Genomic DNA, 17,051 nt, shown 5'->3' on the forward strand with positions numbered 1-17,051 from the left:
AATTCATATCATATCAAAAATAAACACCGGTGTTCGGTATGAACCGGTATACTGCCCAGCACTACTCTGGAGTTGTACAAGTCCTGACGGTTGGGCAGGTGCTGTCCTACAGGCTCCAAAATGAACACACACCATGTAAATGAGGCCAAACCATTGTTGATTTGAATAAAAATTGATTCACCATCATTGATGCGGCACAATATAACTTTACTCTATCACTGTGGCACTTACAGTTATATTTGCACTGCATCTGCTCGAGGCTTTTCTCCACGTTTATACACACTGACGGTCACGAGGACCGTCTGCGATCCGTGTTTATTGATGCTATAGTTGCCCGAGTCCTCCATGGTCCCGTGGTTTATAGTGAGAGTGGAGGATTTATTCTTGTTTTAATGTTATACTGGCCGGTGGAGGTGACTTCTCTGTCGTTCTTCAGCCAGAACATTTCCGGCACAGGATCGCCGTCGGCAAAACACGTCAGACAGAGACTAAAGAGAAAGAGCACAGTTCAGTGCCTGGTTCTGATGAGAGCTGAATGAGTCACAGCAGTGATGGATGCTCGTACCTTATTCTCCATTATTGCCACCACATCAGGAAGACCCTTTGTGACTCGGGCTCCATCTGTCAGGTGGACGGTTATGATGAAGTGTGTCGTCTACATTAAGCAATTGCTTCATCAAAACACAATTAGAAGAGTGCAAACAAACGAATACTTACTTTTCTCGGCAAACTCAACTTGCCTGTGAATGAGTAAAAATACAATTATATAGAGAATGAGCTATGAACAAACGTTCACCTGAACACCACAAACAGTTTCTTAGTTTAATGTTCTAATCTTTCAATAAATCTACAGAAAAAGATATAATGGTTCATTTATATATACACATAAACTCCCACACAATTATATATATATTTCACGTATAATAATTATTTTATATAATAATGTATTTTATATAGAATTATATAGAATTTTGTTGATTATTTTGTACAGTTATATATAATTTACTGCTCAAATTAATTTAAAACTGCAAAAGTGTGCATGAAGTGTTTTGTAATGTTGTTTTATTTTAATTCACTTTTGTAAATAAGTCGGAAAATATAATAATTATATATATTTATATATATATAAAACACAATCACATATATTTTAAATAGAATAATTATACTATACAATAATTCGTTTTAAATATAATATCTATTATATTATACAATTACTTTACTATTTTTTCTATTTTTTATTAAAAATACAGTGCTTTGCAATGTCATTTTATTTTAAATTCATTTTTGTAAATAACTAAGTAGTTAATAAATGTTATTTTTAATTATATTTTATTTAATTCTGTTTAATTAATGAATACACAAATATTTGATTATTATTATTTTAAATATAATTGTATATTTTATATTATATTTTCATATCATTTATATTATATATAATGTATATTATTGTATACAATTATATATGCTACATACAATGTGCTGTTTATATTATTTTAATATAGCAAAACACAAACAAAGTGTGAGCATTTTATTTTCAATTAATGTTTTGTAAATAGTTATATCTGTGACACTATATTTAATATCCTAGATTTATTATTATTTATAGCTATGTAAATATACAACTATAAATAATAATAAATCTAGGATATTAAATATAGTGTAATGTTACAGTGTGTTAACTATAAGTAATATTAAAAAATAGCAGTATGTTACATAAATATGAATATTCCATAGGGATAATTTCATATATATATATATCACACTGTTCACAGCTATCTCTATTCGTTTCTCTAGAATCTTTTGTAAGGCTTGTCTAAGTTAGCAACGGTAACCAAAGAGGTTGGAGTTTAGTGGGTCAGAGGTCAAATTTGAATCTTGACTTACTTCAGTGTCTGGTGCTCCAGCAAAGCATCTGCGAACGCTGCAGAGAAGAAAGAGACGTGTTAGTGTTGAGGTGATTGATTCTCCTGCTCGAGTCCGCTCTACCTTGTCCAGACAGATCCAGAGAGCGCTCGTGTGTTTCCTGGCCGTCGAACATCTCCAGGGTGTACTTCCCTTTATCCTTTTCTGTGGGGCTGAATATCTCAATCCAAACCTTCTGCATGCTTCGTCCGCTCCTCCAGGCCAATTCTCTTGTCTCTGTCACAGCGAGAAAATTAAACAATCAAAGAGAAAACAGACACCAAAAACCAGAAAGAAAAGAATAACTGAACCAGTGTTGCTTTAGTAAAGTATCATTGAGATATTATTATAGTTTTTATTAGTGCTGTCAAATGATTGATCGCATCCAAAATAAAAGTTTTTGTGTACATAATATATCTGTGTGTGCTGTGTTTATTTATTATGTACTGTATATGTAAATACAAACACATGCATGTGTATATTTAAGAAAAATATGTTATGTTTATATATTAAATATATTTATATGTAATATAATATATAAATGAATATGCATGTAAACATTTACAAAATACAGTATATGCTGTATGTGTGTGTATCTATATACACATAATAAATATACACAGTACACACACATATATTATGTAAACAAAAACTTAATTTTGGATGCGATTAATCGTTTGACAGCACTAGTTTTTATTAATATTTTGAATTTGGTTTTATTTTTCTGTTTTCATTTCAATCTTAGATTGTTGTGCAGTTTGTCATTTTTATTTGTTTATTCATTCATTTATTTTGAAATATGTCTGTATAGTTTTTATTCATTTTATTTCAATTTCAATATTAGGTTTTTTTAGTACATCAAGATCAACTAAATTAAAACGAGAAATGTTGCCTCGGAAATTATCTGAAATAAAGTTGATTAAAAAAGATATTTTATTTATTACATTAAATAATAATAATAATAAAAAAGTATTTATTTCAGTTCCTGTTTATTTTGTTTCAAGTAACTTTTTTATGGTTTTAGTGTCAGTTAACTAACTCTGAACTGGACTAAAAACAATTAAGACTTAAGACTGCTTTTGTGCTCCAGGGCCACATATTGATTATTGTGTTGGGGCCCCATTCCTGAAATTTGCTTTGGGCCCCTAAATCACTAAATGACATAAACCCCCGTTTATGTTTCTGTATGTAACTGTGAATGTGTCGTCTGTACCTGCGGGACGCCCGTGGGCTCGGACACAGCCTGAGGAAGCTCCACTCCATCCTTAAACCACTTCACACGCGTGTCTTTGCTCACGCTGGCGACCTGCAGCCGTAGACACACGGGTTATCATCGTGTTTAAATCATTAGTGAATAAACATCATTACCTTGCACTTCATAATCATTTCACAATCTGAAGTCACTGTCCATGACAAAAACTCCTCGAAATGAGGACCTTAGAAATCAAAACACAGAGAGAAATCTATCATTTTACATTTTTTTAAAGTTGCATGCATCATAAAGATGATGCATCATTAAATGAGTGATTGAAAAATTTAAAATGACTTAATAAAATACAATGTAAAATGAAATTTTATAAAATAAAATGGATCATTTTATGAATGCAAAAAAGTATTTTTGAATACTTTAGTCATGATATGTAATAAAAGTAGTTTTAGATCATGGTCTCAATTTTGAATTACTGATCTTCAAACTTCAAATCTTATTCTGCAGATTCTTATTAGAAACTCAACCCCAGAAAACTCAATTGCTGTCAACTGTAAAATGTTTGGTGTGGGGAATAACAATTATTTATTAGAAACAAACTTACAAATCATGCAAAAAATAAAATAAAAAACTACAAGTGCAAACTACAGCTTTCATAACAGAGGAAAAACTTAAAATTATTATTATTATTATATACAATTTTTATTTTACATAAAATTACATTTATAAAAAATATATTTTTATTATTTCATTTTTTATATTATTAAGAGAAATCTGGGTCTCCTAAATAAATGTAAAAAAATCTGGCAAATTTAATGCTAGTCCCAAAACTCTTAAAAAGTAAGGAAAAATAAGTAAGGATACATAATAAAAGTTCCTAAAAAGTAAAAATACGTTTCTTAAAAAAATAAAAAGGTATATGTATATGCAACCAGTGAGGGTTAAGATTTTTAATGAAGTCTCTTCTGCTCACCAAGGCTGCATTTATTTGATCAAAAAGACACTAAAATTAGTAATATTGTGAAATGTTACAAATTTTCAGCATCATTACTCCAGTCTTCAGTGTCACATGATCTTCAGAAATCATTCTAATATGCTGATTTGCTGCTCAAGAAACATTTCTGATTATTATCAATGTTGAAAACAGATGAATATTTCTGCTGTTTTCCAATGTACACTATATTTGCATCGTTTATTATTGGTCTTATAATTGACATTTTCCCTGAAGAGCAGCTCTGTAGTCTAATGTTATAATGTGACATTGTAAACATACTCTTATCCACAAACACCAGCGTGAACTGGTTCTTGGCCCGGCCGTCTTTGAGCTGTGCGGTGTACGAGCCCTCGTCCTCTCTTGATATCTCTCCACAGACCCTGTGCCTTGTCAAAGCTAATCTTACGGGTCTGCAGGACACACACATCCACACAGAAATCATTGAGCAAGTCGCTGGTGGAATACTAAAGGAATATACACTGTATTAATGTCAATCAGACATGTAGTCACCGCAGTGCTGGAGATCTCTCTGTCGTTGAGGATGTGAGGATGAGCCGCGGCGCTGCTGAGACTTCAGAGCGATCACTGCAGAAGAGATTCAGAAGAGATCATGTGCTTTTGTTTTTTTGTTTTTCACAAATTCAACTTTGGAGCAACATTAAGGCGAGTAAATGATGACAGAATGTCCAGAACTATTTATAGAAGATTATTTACACCACGGAATAAAAAAATTAAAAAGACAACTGTGGTTCACAATTATGACTTTATATATTGCAATTCTCAGAAAAAAAGTCTAAATTAAGAGAAAAATTCATTTATTCCATGGCTGGAAAAAAAAAATCTGAACTGCAAGATGCACACTCAGAATTCAGAATTCTGTTCAAAAGTTTTGGGTCAGTAAGATTTTTTTGCTCTTTGGAAATGAACAGGTTTATTCAGTGAGGATGCATTAAACTGATCAAACGTGACAGTAAAGACATTTATAATGTTACAAAATATTTCCTTTTCAAATAAATGCTGTTCATCTGAACTTTCTATTCATCAAAGTATCCTGAAAAATAAAATTTTGTTTCCACAAAAATATTGGGCAGCACAACTGTTTTCAACATTGATAATAAGCAGCAAATCAGCATATTATACTGATTTCTGAAGATCATGTGACACTGAAGACTGGAGTAATGATGCTGAAAATACAGCTGTGATCACAGGAATAAAATACATTTTAACACATATTCACAAAAAAAACAAGATATTTTAAATTGTGAAAACATTTCAAGATTTTACTGTTTTTGATCAAATAAATGCAGCCATGGTGAGCAGAATGGACTTCTCTCAGAAACATAAAAAACCTTAATGATTCCAAACTTTTGAACACTAGTGCATCTCAGATTCTCTGAACAGCCCTGCAGTTTCTGACATGTATCTGCTTCACTTACGTGGGTTTCTGACATGCCAGCTGAGTTCTGTCAGCCTCTCCAGATCTGAGGAAGAAAATAGCACAATCGCAAAGTCACATTCAAATGGCGGACAGTAACTAAGTAAATTTACTTGAGTATTATTTTTTCTGGGAACTTATGACTTTAACTACATTTGAAAGACAAATATTGTACTTTTAACTCCACTACATTTCTATTAAGTTCCTCGAAGTAGAAAGTCTTTCCTCTGTAGCAGCTTTGAAAGTCAGTGGGTGATTTTTGTCTTCTCTAAAACGTGACTTTCTTTTTTTCAGACAGTTTATCAGTAATCACTCTTGTAGGAGTACATTAAATGTTTTCCCAGCAGTTTTTGAACACTTACCAGCTGCAAATGTGATATTTATTTACAACAATTCAATAATAAGAAGTTAATATTGTGGTATATATTAAACACAATATTGTCTGATTTTGCTAAATTGTGTACATGAAAATATTACCTATAAAGCCACAGAAGAACTGTTGTGCGTCTCCTAATAAAACACAATAGGTGTTGGACTGAAGCAGCACTGCAGACCGTTCTGTGTGTGACATCAAAGTACAGTGAGAGCGATTAGACAACATTGTTTTAATTTTTGTTTTGATGTCAAATAAGCCTTGCTGTTGTAAAGTTGTACAGCTACAGTTGTGTTGCTGGGTTTTAAAGCAGGTATGATTTTTTATTTTCTTCCTTATCACTCTGTATTTACAGGATTTCACTGTCCACTCTGTTCAAATGTGGATGAATGGACACACATAGATGTGTAGAGCTGTGTGAGATCACTACCATCCAGCTTTTGTGGGGGTGGGTAAGGGTGTTAAATATTTATTTATTTATGTTTTGTTTTTTCCCCATAGGTTTTTAACATTCTAAAAGCTCTTTATTATTAAATTACATTTACATTTACTTTACATTTAGTCATTTAGCAGACGCTTTTATCCAAAGCGACTTACAAATGAGGACAATAGAAGCAATCAAAACTAACAAAAGAGCAACAATATATAAGTGCAAATGACAAGTCTCGGTTAGACTAACACAGTACACGTAGCAACATGTATTTTTATATACAGTTAAATTAAGTACACTGTAAAAAGAATTCTGTAGTTTTTACAAAATAATTCTGGCAGCTGTGGTTGCCAGAATAATTTTGTAAAAAATACAGAAAAACTGTAAACACATTTACGGCCAAAAACGGTAAATTTTACTGTATAAAACTGTCATTTACACACAAGAAAATTTGAATGTAAACCAGTAAATTCAACAATGCACTCTGCTATTAAAATCTGTTTTGTACCTTTAACATACTGACAACCACCATAATAATGCAGCTGGTAAAAGAGAAAGCCACATGAAGAATCACGAGTAGCTTCGCCACAAGCAGAAGTATATACTAATATATAGAAGGTGCACAAAAAATTCTAAATTCAAAATTCATCCAAACACAAAACACCATCATGGTAACACACATGATACTTAAATAATGCATTAAACTTTCATTAAACAACAGAAGATGTAACATAAAGCCCAAATATACATAACTAATAACAAAAACTATTAAAACACATGATTATTTAAACAAAATACTTTCAAATGTGGAGTGTCATGCAGGGAATTCTGGGAATATCAGTTTACAGTTTTTGACTGTAAATTATACATTGATTTGTTATTTTTACTTCTAAAAACTGTCAAATTAACAGCATTTTACTGTAAAATTACATGAAATGTCTGGTTAGATATTTTACAGTTTTTCTCTGTATATAGTACGGGAACTTACTGTTAACCTATTAACTATAAAAATCTGTCTTTACAACTTTTACTTGTAATGGAGTAATATTTGACCAGTATCTGTACTTTCACTCAAGTAACGGAGTTGAGTACTTTGTCCACCTCTGCATTCAATGTCTATTTAAAGTTCATCTCGCTGTATTTGAAGATGTTTGTCATGTAGTTTCTGACACAAACAGTCCATGTTCTGTCATACTTGGTGCAGGGTGAAAATACACAGATTGTGTACAACATGGCTAAGGGCAAAGGAGCTCGACAAAACATTCATCAGCGGCTGAATGATGATAAAATACCGGGGATGTGCTTAGAAAAAATGAGTTATGCATCAAGTTTTCATGCTGAACAGATGCACAAGGTCTCGTGCCACCGTGTTCAGGTAATGCATTATGCAGAGATGAAATGAATGTCTACCCTCCGCAGTGAAGGTGAAATTAGAGGAGACGTCAGGGTTTCCGCTCAGCTCCACCGTGTAAAGGCCCAAATCCTGCTCAGAGGCATCCGTGAAGGTAAGAACAGACCTGAGGTGAACATTTAGACAGATGTATAGAGTATTTAAAGGGACAGTGCACCCAAAACAAACCTCATCATTTACTCAAACCCAAAACTCTTTTAATTTATTACTATTGTGGAAACAAAAAGGTTCATTTCAAAGTGCCTATTTACCAACATAAATCAATCCGAAAAATAAATAAATAAATTTTAATAGTTCACGCACACAAAAATGTTTTTTTTTTTTTTTTGGTGAGTGAACTATCCCTATAAGAAAGTTTAAGGTGCCTATTTACAATTAAAAATAATTTGATGAATTTCTGCTGCTATAATCGCTACATAAGGTAAACAAACAGTGCTTTAAAATAAATTTTGTTTACTGCCTGCTTCCCAACTTGGCAATAAGATATTTACTTATTATATACTAATATATAATCAGGAACTTAATATATACTTTTTTGTTTTTATATTTATACACAATAAGTTACTATTGTAATGTTCTAGCGTTGGTTTTTGAGTACTACTTTGCATTGCTTCATGGAAATAACATATTTAAATATTTTTTAAATATATACCGTTATTATATTTATACTCAATATGTTAATAGTTTTATATTGTAGCACTGGTTTTTGATTACTTAATTGCAATGCTTCATGACAATATTTAAATCATTTGAATTAACTTAATATCTACTGTTCTTATGTTTGTACTCATTAAGGTAATAGTTTAATATTGTAGCTTTGTTTTTATTTACTTCATTGCGAAGCTTCATGAGAAGAGTATATCATTTCCTCCTAAAATAATTTAAGTTATCTGTCTTCTGTATTTTTTATTTTCAAGTACTTTTTTGCCCCGGAACGGATTGTGTCAAGCTATTCATCAATCTGGTTGTTTGATGAGAAAAACATGAAATGTCGTTGCAATAAATACATCAAGAATCCATACACCTGCAGCAGCAGAGGACTATTATTCTGCCGCACGGAACTGCAGAAGAACTGATGACGGCACGGATTGATCTTTACCAATCAGCAGAAAGGGGCGTTTAATTCCCGCCCACCAGTAGAAATCGAATATTCAAGCTGTTTATTCATGTTTCTACCCCTGAACGAAAAATGAAAAATTAAGCTGAATTCTTGTCTTTCGTTTCTTGGAAAAAAATGAAAAAACGAAAAAGGAGCTGCTTTCTAATTTCTCTACTGTGAACGAATGATACACTGATTTTTTTCTATTCTATCTGTTTTCTTTTTATTTATTATATAATAAAAAAAAACCTTGCTACGTGTACTGCGTTAAGCTAACTGAGACTTATAATAGCACTTGCATATCATTGCTCTTTTGTTGATTCTGACTGCTTCCATTGTCCTCATTTGTAAGTCACTTTGGATAAAAGCGTCTGCTAAATGACTAAATGTAAATGTAAAATAAATGAGAAATACACTCCCAGATCCAAAGCTGCAGAACAAGTGTCACAGTTGTGCTCATATTTTGACTAAAGACCTGTTGTTTTTGTTCTCCATTCGGGCTCGTCCGGCATCAATCGCTTTCCCGTAGTTCTTACTCCACTTAAAGACATCTTTATCAGTTCTGTCAAGAGCTTCAAAGCTCAGGAAGATGAAGCCGTCGTTATCGACTCCAATCTCAATCTCTTTGTAAAATGAGCGTGAAATGGTTATGCAGATTTCCAGGCAGCTGACCTGCTTTAGTCTGTGCCTCCACTGGCTCAGAGGCCACCGAAGACATGCCGACTCCAGCTGCGTTAACGGCAGACACACGGAGGCGGTACGTCTGACCCGCCTGCAGACCTGGAACCTGATCAACAATCGTCCAGAAACAGCTCACACCTCTTTCAAAGCTCTGGTGGGACTGAATGCAAATGTAACTATCGTGAACTGAACCGAGACGCTTTTTAAGGCAAGACACTGCAGGTTTGTCACGTTTGAGATTTTAGTCTATTTTGCTTCCATAGCATGTCTAATTTCAGACCAGCAGGAAGAAAACACCCAAAATACACATTTAAGTGTTTATTTTATTACACTTCATCTATTTGCATCTGTAGAATTAAATTGCAATCTGTATCTTTAAAGGCTGTTTGGAGTCTGCACTTCAGCAGCTCTTATACTGTAAAAAATTATTTTTTGAAGTTGTAAATAAAAGGTTACTGTACTTTTTACAAGAAAATATCATTTCACTTTAATTCAATGTGTAACTTGCCGTTTAACATTGTACATACACCAAAATCTACAGTTTTACTCCTATCTATATTTTGAAGATTTTTTACAGATGGGCTTTTTGTATATAATTTTGGACCAGAATTATATAACATTTTATTTCTAAAAAAGCATGGATAAAATGTATATTTTTTCTGGCTTTTGACAGCCATTTCTGATAAATGCATGTCATTTTAAATTTACATTTACATTTAGTCATTTAGCAGACACTTTTATCCAAAATGAGGACAATGGAAGCAATCAGAATCAACAAAAGAGCAATGATACGCAAGTGTTATAACAAGTCTCAGTTAGCCTAACGCAGTACATGTAGCAAGTTTAAAAAAAATTATTCTATAATAAATAAAAAGAAAACAGAGTAGAGCAAGCTAGTGTTGGAGGCCTTTTTTAATATAATATATTTATGATTTGAGTAATATATCAACAAAATGAAATAAGAAATTTGAACCTGGCTTTATCCAATGTTCAGATTTCTGTTTAAAATTCATGCATGTTTAATAAGATAATCCCTAAGGGCAAGTTATTTATTTTTCATTGGCTCAAGTTAAAAAATATAGATGTGAATCATTACCCTACATTTTTTTTAATTGGATGAATGACATTTTTTTTTCAGTGTGCATTGTTTGCATATTTAAACATGACATTTCAGAAAATTACACAATCTTAATGTACTGTGATTAATCAACTGGATAAAGTATGGTGATATATATATATGTTAATACATTTTTATTTTAACCCTATTTACATGTAGCATCTTGCCTTAAATTGTTATTTGATTCCTGATGCACCATTGTAGCTTGAATTTAAGGATGCAGGCGAATGACATTTTTTTTTCAGTGTGCATTGTTTGCATATTTAAACATGACATTTCAGAAAATTACACAATCTTAATGTACTGTGATTAATCAACTGGATAAAGTATGGTGATATATATATATATGTTAATACATTTTTATTTGAACCCTATTTACATGTAGCATCTTGCCTTAAATTGTTATTTGATTCCTGATGCACCATTGTAGCTTGAATTTAAGGATGCAGGATTAGACTGAAATTCAAATCACATTCCTAAATTCTGAATTTTGTCCAATCCTGATAAATGTACTGCAATCAAAAGAGAAATTAAACGCACCTTTAAGTGAGTTTCCGTCACGGCTCACTCAACACTGAGGTCCAATCCTCAGACTCCGCCCCCTTGCTGATCTCTGATTGGCCCTTGTACATGGGCTCCGCCCACAGCAGCACCAGAGAGTTCCGCCTCACTTTTCTAAACTCCAGATTAAAACAGACAACCTGCAAGATATTAATCAACACATTCATACAATTATCCATCATCGCTCTGTCTTTTTATAGATGCGTTTTCGCAACTCATTTTACCTTCATTTAGAGAATAAATGACTCTAGATTCCATGCATTCATTTCTCTTATATTCACACCTTTATATATGAGCTGTGATTATTTTCTTGAACATAGAAACTATAAAATAAAAGAAGTACGTATAGCTGATAACCAAAGGAAAAATGTTGTGTAGCATCCTCCACTCTTTCAAGTTAAACGAATGTGCTGTAAGTGAAATAACCCTCAGAAATGGCACAAAAAGTGACCCAGCAGAAAGGAAACACAATGGAAGAAAAACTACTTTCATCGATTTTTGAATTCTGTATCTCTGTGCCAGAAAGACACAGTCTAGTGAAACACACTATAACGATTAAGTCATTAATTATAAAGAACAGAAACACATTAAAGATTAATGAAAGAAGAACAGCATGCCATGTTAGTCTATGCCAGATATAGTCTTGTTCAGAGAAGCTTCTTTAAAAGATGACTGAAACATATCTAACTTATTGTTTTCTATGAATAAAAAGTGTACAAGTTGTGCAATAAATAAACAAATAAATAGTGCAATAATAAAAATGCATTTAATATGCATATACAAAATAAATGTCATCTGGTAATATTACCTTCTTCTTTGCAAGTTTATGTAGATGCAATAAGAATTGTTTTCCAAACATACAACCATTCTTTCTTCCTCAAAATTGCTACAAGAACTGTAAATGAACATATTTGACAGAAGAAACAATATTGGCTGCGAAGACTGGTAAAAACTTCCTTCCTGAAGGCTAGTCACCTAAAAACAAAACCAACATGTGTCTGGAAGGACAGAAGAGAGAGCTAAAATACAAGACAAAACTATAATAAAAACATCTGTAAAAGTGGGCAGCAGGCTTATATATATTCAGTGTTCATTTAAATGCAGAATGTGTTTAAAGCCGCAGAGGAGAGGATTACACTCTTAATGGAAGCTGAAAACATCTTCAGAATAACTAAAATATTTAATGAACTAAAACAGCTTTTTGGATGACTGACGCTCCAGCTCTGTGTGAAATCTGACGAGTCCTTTGATTCAGATGAATTTTGAATCCAGAAGCAGTGCAATTTTACTACTATGGTATTTATTTATACATTTTTTAGTATTTAGCATTTATTTTATTTTTTAATTATTATTATATAGTATTTTAAATTTATTTTTGAGTAAAATTTGTACTAATTTTGTTGTGTTTTTGTCAATGTTTTTTTTATTATTTCACTTTTAGTTTTAGAACTTCAATTTTTGTTGTTTGTTTCTTTAATTTTCAGTTATATTATTTATCAATATATTAAATTCTGTTTCTTTTATATTTTGAATTTGAATTAAAGTTTGATTAATTTCGTTGTTTTTGTCATTCTTATTAGCATTTTAAAAATGTTAATATTGTTTTAATTCATTTTTATTTCAGTTTTAGCTTTAGCTATTTTAGTACTTCTATTTTTTATTTTCAGTTCACATTTATTTAATTAATTAAAGTAACAAAAAGGATGACTGATGCTCTTATTTTGGTGGAAATCTGTGGAGTCCAGAAGCATTTTAAAACCAAGAAACAGTGTGATTTTACCATTTTAGTATTTATTAATATTTTAACTTAGTTTTTATTTTTTATATTTTTTATATTTAGCATTTTTTATCTCCATTTGTGTTAACGCTTTAGTAATTTAGTGTTGTTGTCATCCTTATTAGCTTTTTAAATCTTAATATTAGTTTTATGAATTGTTATTTCAGTTTTAGTTATAGCTATTTTAGCACGTTCAGTTTTATATTTTTTTGCTTTAATTTCAGTTCACATTAATTTTATTCGAGTAACAAAATATATATTTTTAATGGTTTAGTTTTAGTTTTCATTCCAATTTATTATGAAAAATGTAATTGAATTCAAATAGATTAAGATTATATATAATCATTAATAGATTATAGTTGACGATAATAACCCTGCCCAGAAAAGCCTTTTATAGTGCATTGATCCGCCGGCTGACGTCTAGATCAAGGACCATTAGGCCCGAGAGCTACTTATCCGATAAACATTGCTTTAAGACGGTTTCTGCGATGAGAAACAAAGACCACGGCGAGTGGCCACCTAGTCACAAGTAATTGGGATTGGATTTAGGAAAACGGGCCTTCTTGATCCTTCAGACTTGTGATTAACTGTTGCCTGAATCCTCTTATCAAATCAGAGGCTTATCTGGGATCTCAAATCTCTCGAGCGGCCTGCTGGGAAGGAGGACAGTCACGAGATGGCAGATTTGAATGTTTGTGCCGGTCTGTAATGAGGCCGAGCAGGTCGTCTCTGACTGCTCAATGAGAAGCGGAAACCATTAACATGGGCTTCATGCTACGACCACAGTGCCCTCCAAGATCAATGTTTTCTAATTGACAATGTACTTTGAGGCATCCTGTGAGCAAAGCAAATAGTGCAAAACAACCTCATCCTCCTCTCCAAAAAACACTAGTTTTCAGAGACATGTTAATAGAAAGAGACACGAGGCCGATGCTGTTTCAGTCCATCAGAGAGCGCTGTGCACTCACCACACTTTACACAAGAACAGAAATAAGGCTGGAAACCCATAAAACATGTTCTGTTTCTTCAAAGGAGGCAGTAAACTTTCAGAAAATGTTGTTTGTTCACCAAGAGGTCAAAATGAATATTATATGTTTTTGCAAGAAACACCATTATTACTGCTCAGATTTAGGGCGGTGTTATTTTAGTATCGTTTAGATACTATTTTGAGTTTCTATTAATACTTTACATTTGTTTTTATTTTTATATTTTCTAAAAAATGTAAAACAATAACAGAAAATTACAAAATCTTTAACAGAAACTTTAGCATTTTTTAAATAATTGTTTTTATTTGTTCCTTTTTGTTTTTTTTAATATGTCTAGTTTTTATTAATTTTATTTCTGTTTTAATTGTTATTATTTCCGAGGTTATTTTTATTCATAGAAATGTTGCCATGACAGCTAAATGAAATAAAATATGCTCAAGTTGAAGTACTACAAAAAAATAAAATAAAATACATAGATACATAAAAATAAAAAAGTAATAAAAAAAATTAAAAAGGAATATAAAATAGCAAAAAATAACAAATTAAAAATAACAAAAGCACATTACACAATTATTAATACAAAACTATAATTTAAAAATTGCTAAAAATAAAAAAAAATTATACAAATAAAATCAAATTAAAAACTAATTCAAAATGTTAATAAATACTACATACTTAATGAATAATATATAAATATCATTAAAATAAGAGGGCCCACAATACCTTAGCATTGTGTGGGGAGTGTTTGGACCATTACAGTAGGGCACAACTAAAAAGATTACATTTGTTTTAATTAATTAATTAATTAAATAAATAAAAATGAAAAAAAAAAAACCTATACTCACACACACACACACACACACACACACACACACACACACACACACACACACACACACACTACTTATTTAATAGATTTTGTTTATTGTTGTTTGATTTTAATTGTTAAATGTAGCTGAGAAAACCAAGACCTCTGATGTGGTACAGACCAAAATCACTTTATCCCAAAGTATTTTAATTATCTAAAACAAACTAATATTCATCTAAAGAAAAACATTTTGTCAAAGATTTCGTGTCTTTATTTATTTAAAAACAGAACACTAATTTGCACTGCGTTTGTGGATAGTTTTGTTCACTATCATACTTAACATTTCTGTTTGAAACAACCAATAATTAGCTGAGAATGTCAGCGTAAACAACACAACAACTGTTTAATAATTACATTTACAGGCATCTGCATCAACTAATGACAAGACCTGCTTTAATCCTGCTTTTAAACTATACAGGCCGTGGCCTCTGTCTGTGTACTCCACAAATTAAACATCACTTCGCTAACAATCGATGTTTTTCATCAAACTAATTAATTAAACACAGTGAAAGCAATCCAAAATAAACAACGCTTTAAGTTTTAATTAAGTCTCCATGGACACCACAGTTGCTCGGTGACACATTTATAGTTAGACGAAAGCAGATGAGCAGGTCAAACTGTTCCTGGCATGACTGCAATGAAATATCGAGCAATAAATAATATTTATGACTGATTTAAGCAGGTCTTGTCATTATTCGCCGAGGCTATTCTGACTTCAGACAGTTAGCAACCACCCAAAACCCCACAGAAATTGCTTGTAAATGCATCATTAATTCATTAAGTCTATGCTGTTGTTCTCAGCTCACCTCGTACACTCTCTCTTTAGCGGGTTTGACGTTGATCTCTCTCCAGGAACTCTGGGATTTCTCCCTCTGGTCCAGTAAGTAGCACAGGGTCTCCTCCGTGATTGGCCGGGGCTCTCCAGCCAATCAGCACCTCTGATCCGGTGCAGCGCAGGAGAGCGATGGCTGATGGACGGGACGGAACATCTGCAGTAACGGACAGAGGGAGGTCAGAGGTCGTACAGAGGGAGGTCAGAGGTCACAGGTTGCTGCGTTTTACTGCGAAAGTCAACCACATCATGTTTGCTATTAATTGTTAATGAATCAAATAAGTCATTATTTGATACATTCAGTGTTTTCAGCTGAAATAAGCTAAATAATTAATAGGATGACCAGATGTCCTGATAAAACACTAGTCCCAGTTTCAGCCAGGGACTAAAATTAAGCATTATATAGATATTGTCACGAATTCAGTCCATGGACTTCCGTTTATTCACCACCAGAGGTCACCCTTTCCATTACATTGACTCTCGCACAACACAAACTGTTGCATAGCACCCCGGACTACATATCCCATCATTCTTTGCACGATTTGCACACTGCACTGATTGCACTGATTGCACACAGCTGTTTCTAATCACCTCACTCACTATATAACACCCACTCTATAACCACCTTTCTCAGCTGAGTATTGTTTAGCCGGTACCCCTTTCCGAGTCTCCGTGTTTTCCTTGTTTAGCCGGTACCCCGTTCCGAGTTTCCTTGTTTAGCCTGTACCCCTTTCCGAGTCTCCGTGTTTTCCTTGTTTAGCCTGTTCCCCGTTCCGAGTTTCCTTGTTTAGTTTGTTCCCCATTCCGAGTTTCCTTGTTTAACCTGTACCCCTTTCCGAGTCTCCGTGTTTTCCTGTGTTTTGCCTTGCCTGTTTTTGTGGTTTCTGATCTTTGCCTGTTTTCTTGGATTTCTCCCTCTCGTCTCGCCCCTTTGATTCTGTCTGCTGATCGGTGACCTACACTAGCCCTGGGACTATTCTTGTGTTTTGCCCGCCATATACCTGTTTGCCATTGTTTGACCCTGCCTGTTTACCACGTCTCTTGAATAAAGCCTGCAGATGGATCCACACGTCTCACGTCTCGTCAGCCGCGTTACAGATATAGTATTACAATAGTATTACAGCCTTTATTAATATTTTAATAGCATTTATTTTTAGATTTTCAGTTTTCATTTTAATTTTAGTTAAATTTTTTGTAATTTTGTTTGTGCTTTTGCCATTTATATTGATGTTTGCACACACATGCTCACGCTCACACACGCACACGCACACACACGCTCACGCTCACACACACACACACACACTCACTCTCACACACACTCACACACACACACACACACTCACTCACTCTCTCTCACACACACACACACACACACACA

At 32.9% G+C, this 17,051-nt stretch overlaps 1 pseudogene; it reads right to left on the reverse strand.

Annotated features, from left to right (window-relative positions):
* Window positions 1–230: 230 nt before the first annotated feature.
* The window catches only part of LOC107565744 (myomesin-3-like), a 56,171-nt pseudogene continuing 39,350 nt past the window's right edge, over window positions 231–17,051 (reverse strand).

The sequence above is a fragment of the Sinocyclocheilus grahami genome, unplaced genomic scaffold (genome assembly GCF_001515645.1).
Source record: "Sinocyclocheilus grahami isolate Dianchi unplaced genomic scaffold, SAMN03320097.WGS_v1.1 scaffold1024.1, whole genome shotgun sequence".
NCBI lineage: Eukaryota > Metazoa > Chordata > Actinopteri > Cypriniformes > Cyprinidae > Sinocyclocheilus > Sinocyclocheilus grahami.